This window comes from Choristoneura fumiferana, chromosome 13, assembly GCF_025370935.1.
Source record: "Choristoneura fumiferana chromosome 13, NRCan_CFum_1, whole genome shotgun sequence".
Taxonomy (NCBI): Eukaryota; Metazoa; Arthropoda; class Insecta; order Lepidoptera; family Tortricidae; genus Choristoneura; species Choristoneura fumiferana.
Genome location: NC_133484.1, coordinates 8513703 through 8524421, shown reverse-complemented (window position 1 = coordinate 8524421; position 10719 = coordinate 8513703). Strand labels below are relative to the sequence as shown.

Genomic DNA, 10719 nt, shown 5'->3' with positions numbered 1-10719 from the left:
TTCGGACATACAAGTTTAGCTGTCATGAAGTCATGATATAAGGGCTAATGAAAATTATATCTAACGTTGGTATGCCTAGTGAAATTAGCTTTTATGATATTCGGTCTAGTGAGGGTGAACCTAATTGATTGCCAATTCGGGTGCGGTCATATTCCGATTGAGATCTGACTATTTTCGATTGAAATAAATAACCCACTATTATGTATGTGTATAAAGGAACAACCACATCCACATATTTTTCGTAGGTCGTAGTTAGCGGTCGCGGCTGAACACATTCGTGCCATAAAAAAATCGACTCGCATAAAAAGTGTTTGGCAAAATTTTCCGCAACCAAAATATATAACTTTGTGTTCAGCTTTGGTTTCTCTTTTTACGATTGAGTTGTTAACGAGGAGTGATCAATCGGCTTTTGGGTCAGGTGTGAGGTAAACGTGTTTAAAATTTGGTATTTTAGGGTAAGCGGCGTGAAAAATTTATACAGCACCCTTTTCAAAAAAATTACTACAATTTGCAAGTTTCTTTTTTCAATACGAACGGGCTCGATTCTCGAATGGAGTACAAGCTTTTTTTAAAATCTATACACACAGTTTTTCTTGTCACTAAATTCGATGACATGGTTCCTAAGAACATTGTATGTCTTATAGTTACAGACTTGCCCATACTGACCGACTTCGTTCATATAATCATTGGGACCAGCAGATAAATTAAAATTCCAGGATTTTACAATATACCCATCCCGAATAATTACTCCATGTCCATGTTAGCAGGGCTCCCACTAGGTGGACTGATGACATCGTGAGAATTGCGGGTAACCGGTGGATGCAAGTGCCGAGTTGTCGTTCATTGTGGCGTTCTAAGGAGGAGGCCTTTGTTCAGCAGTGGACGTCTTCTGGCTGTTGATGATGACTCCATGTCTTCGTTTAGGTACCTACTAGTACACCTGTGAAAAAATTTCTTCGTTTTAGACTTACAGTGGCTGTGATCTCGGGATTTTACTTGCCTATAATCGGAATACTATTGGAATATTGGAATAAAAAGTAGCCTTGTGTTATTCTGGAGACCCAATTATGTATCGAGTACAAAATCGGGTAACACACACACGCACACTTTCAAACTTTCACGTTCGTATTTGTAATTTAAATGTAGCTTATAATTATTTTGAAGATTTCGTCAATCAAAGTGATAAATACAAAGAGTAATAGAAAACTGTTTATAATACATATAATCATTTGTCTTTTTGGGGTTAAGTATACCAAATGTCAGAGACATGACATTTTATGCGTCAATGCTTCCGTGTTTATTTATAACTTGTCACATCCGGATTTAAACGGTAGGTTTGACATTGGATACGAATAACTTTGGTGTTAGTTCACACTTTTTAGCTTAATCGATTGCGTTGCCAATTATCTCACTTTCATCCATTTAATTTTCAAATCAAACAGTGATGTAACTGTCACTAAGCCAAACAGGGACAACATTGGTTGTCAGCCCTTTGTGATAACTTTCGCAACCACCGAACCAATAGCAGTGCCAAGTCCATGGAAACAATTATGAAACTTCAATATAAATGATGTTGTAATTACAACGAAAGGCTTCTAAAACCGAATAACTTTATAAGTCGTTCGGTTGTTTCCGCCGATCGACGAGCATTTGCCGATGCTACGCCGTAGCTTAATCCGTAGCGCGGCAGTCGCCTCGTAGCCGTCGTAGCGATACCACGTCTACGAATTGGAAAGAAATTTACGTTAGAATATTTCTTTCGCACAACAGAAATCAGAATTTTTGCGTGGACTTCGCTAAATAATGACTTTCTTGGAAATACAATAGTTTGTTGTCATTGTTCCAGTGTTTATTTTTTGGCATTGTGCTTGGATGAAATATTTCGCAACAGGTAAGAGTTTTTGGTAAACAATAATGTTTAGTTTTTCTTTATTTATTCATAAAAAATAATTAAAATCATGAAAATGCTCGTTTGTAGACTTTATATTATATCATTTTCCTGATTCAATAAATTAAATTAGGTTACTTATATATATATAATTAGTATTTAATCATTTTACGTAAAATTTACAATTCATTACAGTAAAAACTTAATTTTTTTGTTTGCTTTTTTCATTACGGAAATGGAGAATAGAAACCCATGTGCCGCGTCTGTACAAAAAATGTTCTTATTTTATTCTCTCCGGCGCCAAGAGACGAGAGACGGATTTTTTTGCGAAAAAGGGATTAAACTTTAATTAGTATTCAGCACGTTTTTTTTCCACTGACGAATTTTGAATGGAATTTTCCTTAATTCCATTGCTGTTAAAGTATGAATTAAATAAAACAGTTATACCATTTAACAGGTATTTGGTACTGTGGAATTTTTAAATAACTGCCTTAAGAGAAAAAGAGTATGTTGTTTTTAATGTTCATGTTTGTACACGATAGGGATGATGACAAAACTAACCAACTGAGGTACTTTTTGTCGACCTGACAAAACACGATATCTCTGATAGATTTGTTTGACAATACTATGGCGTCACTTGTTTGCCTTTAAAGCAATTATTTGTTTTAAAGCAACTGATAATGTAATGAATTAAAAGAATTTCTTGGTTCACCCGCGACCTAATGATACTCGTAGCTAAGTTTATGCAAAATATGCGTGTTCATGCAGTTCCTCCACCTCCACACTGTAAGAACATACACAAATCACACAAACCCGTATCACCATCACCACACTACACTGACGCGTTTCAAACTGCATCAGAGCTCATCTTCAGAACAATACAACCGTACGCCATGCTACCAGGTGTCAGACTCCAAACAAAGAAATTCTTTTAGTTCATTGATGTGGGCCTCCGCAAAGTAAACGCCTGGTTCAATAAATTATTGAAAATGTAATTTTACAGTTAATTGAAAATTAATGAGATTTTGAAAGCAAAATGTTTTTTTATTTGTTTATAGAGTCAAATCTTGGAATTATTGCTATATAAAGTATGGATTCATCTATCCTATTATGATTTTCCTTCTTACTTGATTTTGAAATTTTCATTTTAACCTCTTCACCGCTAAAAAACAAACGAAGTGAAGTGCTCTCTACGCCACAGAAAAACCAGTGACAAATCAACTTTGATTCTTATTCATATTATGCCTAAGGATTAATTTCGAATAATATGTTGGTCATATAAAGATGACCGTGGCGTGTGAGGCATTCCATTGGCTGTCACGACTGGATGACTGGCGGTGAAGAGGTCGTAATTGACCTCCTGATTGATTAATTGGTCGTAAGTCGTAATTGACTTCAAAATAATTAGACGCAAAGTTATATGATTTACTATAAATCGACAGAAATCAGACGACTAGAGTGTACTGAAACAGTAACTTTGCTCACTCGCGACCTTCAAGGACTATTTTCTTATTTTTTGTAAGTTCGCGGGTGAGCAAAGTAGTTGTTTCAGTTCGTTGATATGGACCTCTGCAAAGTAACGCCTGATTCAATAAATTAGACTAGAGTGTTTTAGCGATTTTATCAAAACTAACTCTCGAGTTCCATTTATCGTGAGGTGAGTCTTTAAGTTTCTGTTATTATATTCTATATCTAAATCGAATTCTATGCCTGTGCCACGGAACCCTAGCACATCACACGAGCACTTTCGGTAATTAATTAGTGCTTTGAACGCGGTTCCGCTGGCGTCAAACAATATCTCGTTTTTATTACACGCCTTAATGAAGATTGAGGCACACAAATTAGGTCGGCACGTATTACTTTCACCTTTGAGGTTAAATTTTGCCACGTGAGGTCAAATCATAACATCCAGTGCGGCAGTAGACATTAAGTTAAGTAGGCCCTTTTTTTCAGTTAGCGGTACATTTCCGTAGGAAATGTGTTGTTACCAACGAAACGTGAATTAAAGAACAGTATGACTGCATGAAGAATAAGTTGCTTTAAATTAATCCTTTTTTAACCCCCGACGCAAAAAGAGGGGTGTTATAAGTTTAACCGCTATGTGTGTTTGTGTGTCTGTCTGTGGCACCGTAGCTCTTAAACGGGTGGACCGATTTGTATGCGGTTTTTTATTTGGAAGCAGGTTTTCTAGCGATGGTTCTTAGTCATGTTTTATTAAAATCGGTTTAGCCGTTTCAAGATCATCAGCTCTTTTGTTCGCTGTGGTAGGAATCTAGTAGACGCATAATGGGTATTTACTTTATTTTCAAACATGTGTGGGACCTACAATTTGAAATACCCATGTATGCTATAATAACTGTGCAAGATTATGGAATTCTCGGCTTGATGCTGCAGCCAGGATATCCAGAACACTAGTAGGTACACTTTTGAAAAAACCACAGCAGATATATCGTGTTTGGATTCGTTTTGACCTGTATTTTTTTTGATTGGTTAATTACTGCTATAAAAATCGCCTAACACGATGAATTAGACGTCTTCTATTGGCAAACTAATTTATCCCTTAATGCCCCTTTAGCCATGGATTGCTACCGCCTCATTAATGTAAACTAAAACACAAAGGGGCTCTGCATTAATATATTCCGTTTACCTTCAAAAAGCCTTCAAGCGACAAATCCCGTTTATATGCTGCGAAGTCCAGAAGCTTTCCAAAGTTACTGTGGCTGACCACCGCATTAAATTATGTACGATTATGCAGCCACCATAATAATAAGGACACAAAAACGGTACACGTTTTCTGTGTACAGACGAATAAGTTAAAGTTTTACCAGTTTGAAAGACAGTACATCTTTCAGATAAAAATATTCAGCCTTTGTGTCAGCCTATCTCATTGATTTGCACGTATAAATAGATTGATTATATTTTTAAGTTTTATGAAACTTTATTATAATATTTAATTTATTTCTAATTATTTATTTGAGTATTTCTCAAAAAGTTGTCCCGTCACGAAATTTACAAATAATCAGGTTTGTCAATAAATTATTGAATACTAAGGACGAGGACGATGCATTAAACAATCAAAATTTCTTGACGACAGGAAAACGTCACGAAATCTTGTGAGGAAATTCTCGTAATTTTGTAACTACATCGAAACTTTCTTTTAGTTCCAACAACAAAGATTATCTGTCTTTTACCACAAGGTTTTGTATATATTTAAACACAATATTACTTACTTTTTGTGTTGAAATAGCGTCAGGAAATATTTTTATTTTTTTATAAGTGGACAACTGAAAATAGACAACTTTTTGAGAAATAGTTTCATAAGGTATAATTATTTGTAATGAAGAGGCAGACGTAACACCGATTTTTTGCTAGCTCCTACAGCCCCTGAGTTAAGTAGACCGACGACATATCGAAAGCATAAGGGCATTTTGTTGACTACAAAAAAAATACCTAAAGGGTCAAATAACGGAACTAGGAAACTACCAGTGTAAACTCACCTTGCTGACTTTAATTTAAATTAAAAACCCTTCGCTTAGTCGTAACCTCATGTCCTAGACAACCTTTGAGGTGACAAATGAGCAACCGCCCACTTTGACTCTGTCACCAGCCAACGCAAACAAACCTTACCTAAACAAATATAATCAGGGCGAGTTAATTTAAACTCGGCGTTACATTATATACAACTTTGGGGAGCATAAATAGGGTACAAAAGTTTTCAGTGTTTTCATTATGAGGTGTCTTTTCTGTCTAGAGTCTAGCGTAAGCACAAAATTTTTGGTCATCGTCTTACTTATTTGCCATTTTAATACCTGAATCGCGTACCAGGGTGAAACTACTACCGGGAGCCTCAGTCATATTTAATTAAATTAATCCGGATAACTCACGTCTTAAATCGAGTTTGACTCGACTTGTTTGAGGCGAATTAAGAGAAAGAAAGAAAGAAAATACATTTATTTAACGCCATAAAAACATCACAATTAACATAACAATAGAAAAAAGACAAGACACACATGACCACCATGATGACATGATGATGATGATGATGAATTCGTAGCCCTTCTATAGGAGCAACGCGCGACACGGCGTTTGCTGCAAAAAACAGCGGAAGGGCTACGAATTAGCCCGAAACATGTCGAGCTAAACTCGATTCAAGACGTGTGTTATCGGGGTTTATTTCATAAAAAAATATCCCATACGTTTGCTAAAGAAATCATGGCAAAGCGAAATTGATAATGAAAAGATTCCTCCCTGGTACGCGATTCAGTTTCCTCGAATGTTCATAAGTTTCATATTGTCACAAGAGTATTTTATACAACCGTTGTATAATGAGGGGTCTTAAAGTTGAGAACTGTATTAAAATACGAGATTTTAAGACTTTAATGTAATGATTGTATACATACAATACTTTTTGTACGAGTAAAAATACTGAAATTAAACATATCAAAATCATTAAATAAACGTACCACTACATTGTTTCTTCCTTTTGCTGTCTTTATAGTTTCTTTAAGTAGCTACTCGTAGGTAGGGAATTTATTGTTTTCTGATATAAACTAAAAAAAAAACGTAAATTAATATAAACATAATTATCAACTTATATGACTATGAACGCCAACAAAGTCACAAAAATAAAATAAATTTCTTCCGAATTGATTTTGTTTGTAATTAACCATGTATTTAATAATACTAACAAATGACAAGGCAACATTTAAGTATACGGAAAAAGTATACATAAGAAAGAGCCGTGGTGGCCTAGTGGTTTGACCTATCGCCTCTCAAACAGAGGGTCGTGGGTTCAAACCCCCGGCTCGCACCTCTGAGTTTTTCGAAATTCATGTGCGGAATTACATTTGAAATTTACCACGAGCTTTGCGGTGAAGGAAAACATCGTGAGGAAACCTGCACAAACCTGCAAAGCAATTCAATGGTGCGTGTGAAGTTCGCAATCCGCACTGGGCCCGCGTGGGAACTATGGCCCAAGCCCTCTTGTTCTGAGAGGAGGCCTGTGCCCAGCAGTGGGACGTATATAGGCTGAGATGATGAAGAAAGAGCCATAAATGTTAACATATGGATGTGTCATAATTTTTTTTAAAGGTTATAAACATTGTAATATTACATCAGTGCCTAAAAACTGAAAAAAAAAATATTTCGTTTTCTACTTCTTTATCTCGGCTTGAATACATCCCAATGCGGGGCACAAGCCTCGTCTCTTCTCTTTCTTCACTTATGTTAAATTTAAATTACTTTAAATTACACGTCATTTCGGAAAATGTGTCATTTTTGTAGGTGTTCTATGTTTGTATGTGTTTAAATATCGATTCTATTGAAAAATAATCAAAGTAGAGTAAAATCATCAGGAAAACATTGACGTTATCGTTCTAAAAATACTTCCATGCTTAAAATTTACGCTGCAGTCCGTATTTTTGCAAGTGCAATTGAAAAAATGTTTTTTCTTTAAACTGTTTTTGGTCATATTATTTACATTTTATGATTTTGTTTATTTGTAGAGGAGTAAAGTCTTCAAGTTGAAAATCAACGTAGCATATTTATACATAGCTATAACGTAACGAATAAATGTACAGGCTGTGGTCTAGATTTTAAAATATTTTGGTGCTTGACACACATTTCGCCTTTTAAAATATGATATATCAAGTTTCGATAGAAACAGCATAACAACACAAATATCAAAGAAACTTTGTATATAATTGACACTTTTGTAGGGGAGGAAGGATCACCACATTATTGAATAAAATGCTGACTAATATTTAACAAACACTTCAATAAAGACATATTAATGGTGTCTAACACCACATTAAAACAACTCCCATGAGAACGTAGATAAAAAATACGTCGCGTGATTGGACAAATGATAGTTTCACGGTGATATTTTCCCTTCTTTACCGTGATACCATCATATAGTATCACTGCAACGAAAATATTCGGGTCAAGCTGGCATACTTACTTAATAAAGAACAGCGTTGATCTTTTAACTTAGTTATTTACTTCCCAACCCATGTTTAGGTACTTAGAGCTCGCTCTCGTTAGCCGGAGGTCTTTGACCGAAAATACTGCCCCGTCACTCCATGGCACGCGTAACGCGTTAGGAAAAACCTTTCTAAAAGGATCAATGCCTCTAATCAAGACCATGGCGTAACGAAACGTCCGAGGTGTATTTTTTCGTATTAATGATATTTTTAACACCAATACGCACGCAATTTTATAAGCGTTGGCATGCAATATGAATCAGTTTGATTCAATGATTACAATAATAATAAAAGATATTTATTTAATAGTTTGCTTACAAATTCTACATAGGTACATGACAAATAATAAGAATGAATAACAATTAATTTTATATTGGCTAGCTGCCGCCTTTCTTTGTTCAAATAAAAACTATATTTGTTGTGCAAAGGCATACGCCAGGGCATGGATTATTTGCTTCTGGCGATGGAATGAGAGTTTCTGTGACAGGCTGATTTTGCGCTAGTATCGTGAGGTCTGAGGACAATTTTGACGTTTGCATTACGTTTGTGATTGGTTAATAACTAAATTAGTCAATTGCAAGCAAGACTGCAACTTCAAACGGATCTTTTGATATTAAGAGCGTTTATACCTGCTGAGCTGGCAACGTTGCATTTTTGTTAGTTTTTCTCGATTATTTCATAAAAATTGAATGAAAATTAAAAATGTTTTCTGAATATAAAAGTTTATCTCGAATAATTATTGGAGTAGACACATTAACTTATATATTAATAAGTGTTATATCAGACAAAATTATTAATTCTCATTCAATTTTTATGAAATAATCGAGAAAACTAACAAAAATGCAACGTTGCCAGCTCAGCAGGTATAAACGCTCTTAACGCCATCTAGCGATATTTTGCTTGTGAAGTAACCCTCATTATGTAGCGCCATAGCAGCGATAGTGTACAAACGCATGCGGCTGCCTGCAAGCATCGGACTGGCAAAACCTGGCTCTATACTACGCAGTGCAAAATTCGTATATTCCCGTCCCGCTGACGCTAATATTATTTAATAAGAGAGTGAGAGGGACCGTACGATACCTACGAACTTCGATTTTCAAATTTCATAGTAGCCCCCTGTACTGACGTCTAATTCCAAGTTTTATCTGTGACGGGTCTAATAGGTACCGGTGTAAAGAAAGAGCTGCAACTATTATTCTAACTACCCTGTAATTCGCCTTAAAAATATTTTTCATCTGTCTTAATGGTGACAGTTCTATTATAATAAGGTGTAAAGTCTGTTTGTCGAGAGTTGATAAGTACTATGATAACTGAAAATACAAACTGAAATATAGATGCACAGAAAAAACCGCTATACCGCTACACCACTGATGGCCACTGACCATCAGTAGTTTAGCGGTATAGCACGCGGTACGGATTACCGAGGACCTGGGTTCGATTCCCAGTGATGGTCTTATTTTTCTGTTTTTTCTGTGCATCCATATTTCAGTTTGTATTTCAATTTCGGTTTTACGGGATGACCGTAAAAGTAAAAATTTGGAATTGAAATAAAAAATACAAAAAGATTCCAAAAAAACAATCTTACTATGATAACGTCTGGGAATAGCGACAGTAGCTTCCGCTAATCGCAAACCGTATGACGGGCACCGCTTATCATCGCGCGAACTGAGTTTCGTGGTACTAGGCGTACAGTTCTTGTCAAACGTGCAGCGCGGGTGCAATTGCCATTTCGTTCTGGAATGGGCTTCGTGTGTCGATTGATATTTGTTTTCTGTTTATTACAGTTATTAAATTGTTTCAAATGATTATTTTATCAGTAAACATAATTAGCGGGTCGCGTTTTTAATGAGTTAAAAACCCCTGATTTGTAATTATTTTTATTAACAAACGGCGAACAAAATATAAATAAATATCACGGGACAATTCACACCAATTGACCTAGTCCCAAAGTAAGCTTAGCAAAGCTTGTGTTATGGGTACTAAGCAACGGATAAATATAATTATATAGATAAATACATACTTAAATACATATTAAACACCCAAGACCCGAGAATAAACATTCGTATTTTTCATACAAATATCTGCCCCGACGCGGGAATCGAACCCGGGACCTCAAGCTTCGTAGTCAGGTTCGCTAACCACTAGGCCATCTGGTCGTCCAAATACAGCTAATATAGCAGGGCAGTAATGGAAAAAGTGTTGGTGTAGGTATGTTTGTAGGTTATCTCCCGTCGAGCTGTGACAGTCACCGCCGTTTCACTGGGAAATATAAAATCAGCTAGCGGTTAAGCGAAACATTTGCAACTCAGGAACGCATTAGTGGCAGTGGTGATCACAATCAGCCTTTATTGACGTCGTAATTGCACCAGCGTCGCGACGATGATTGCTCGCGTGCCTCGTTAGCCGAATAGTCCCGCGAAACAGTTATCAACGCAAGAAAGTATGCTTTATGTTTCGAAAAGTACTCAAGCAAGCATTGATTAGATCTGTGTGTGAAATTTTGATACAATTTTGTGTAAAAAATTAGTGATTTATTTTATAATCGAGTCCTAAATATACACTATAAAAAATAAATAATTGATATATGTTATTTTTCCGCCTGGTCAAATAGTTTTTGTACTATTGTCGTTTATTTTACACTTAATAATGATACCTACTTTTCTAGGACCAAATGATTGGTGAAACAAATAAAAAAATATAATGACAAATATTATAATGAACTGAAACATTTACTTCGCTCACCCGCGATCTTACGATAGCTACGTTTATGCAAGAAATGTGTGCTCATTTAGTTCCTCCATCTCCGCACTGTAAGAACATACACAAATCACACAAACCCATCTTTCACCA

The 10719-nt window shown here is 35.8% G+C and overlaps 1 protein-coding gene across 2 annotated transcripts in view; it reads left to right on the top strand.

Moving 5' to 3' along the window:
* Window positions 1-1700: 1700 nt before the first annotated feature.
* LOC141433984 (uncharacterized) overlaps window positions 1701-10719 on the top strand; it is a 28331-nt gene continuing 19312 nt past the window's right edge. For both annotated transcript variants that reach the window (XM_074096163.1, XM_074096165.1), the window contains exon 1: window positions 1701-1891. The gene's annotated coding sequence lies outside the window, so the exon portion shown is untranslated. The remainder of the gene's footprint in view (window positions 1892-10719) is intronic.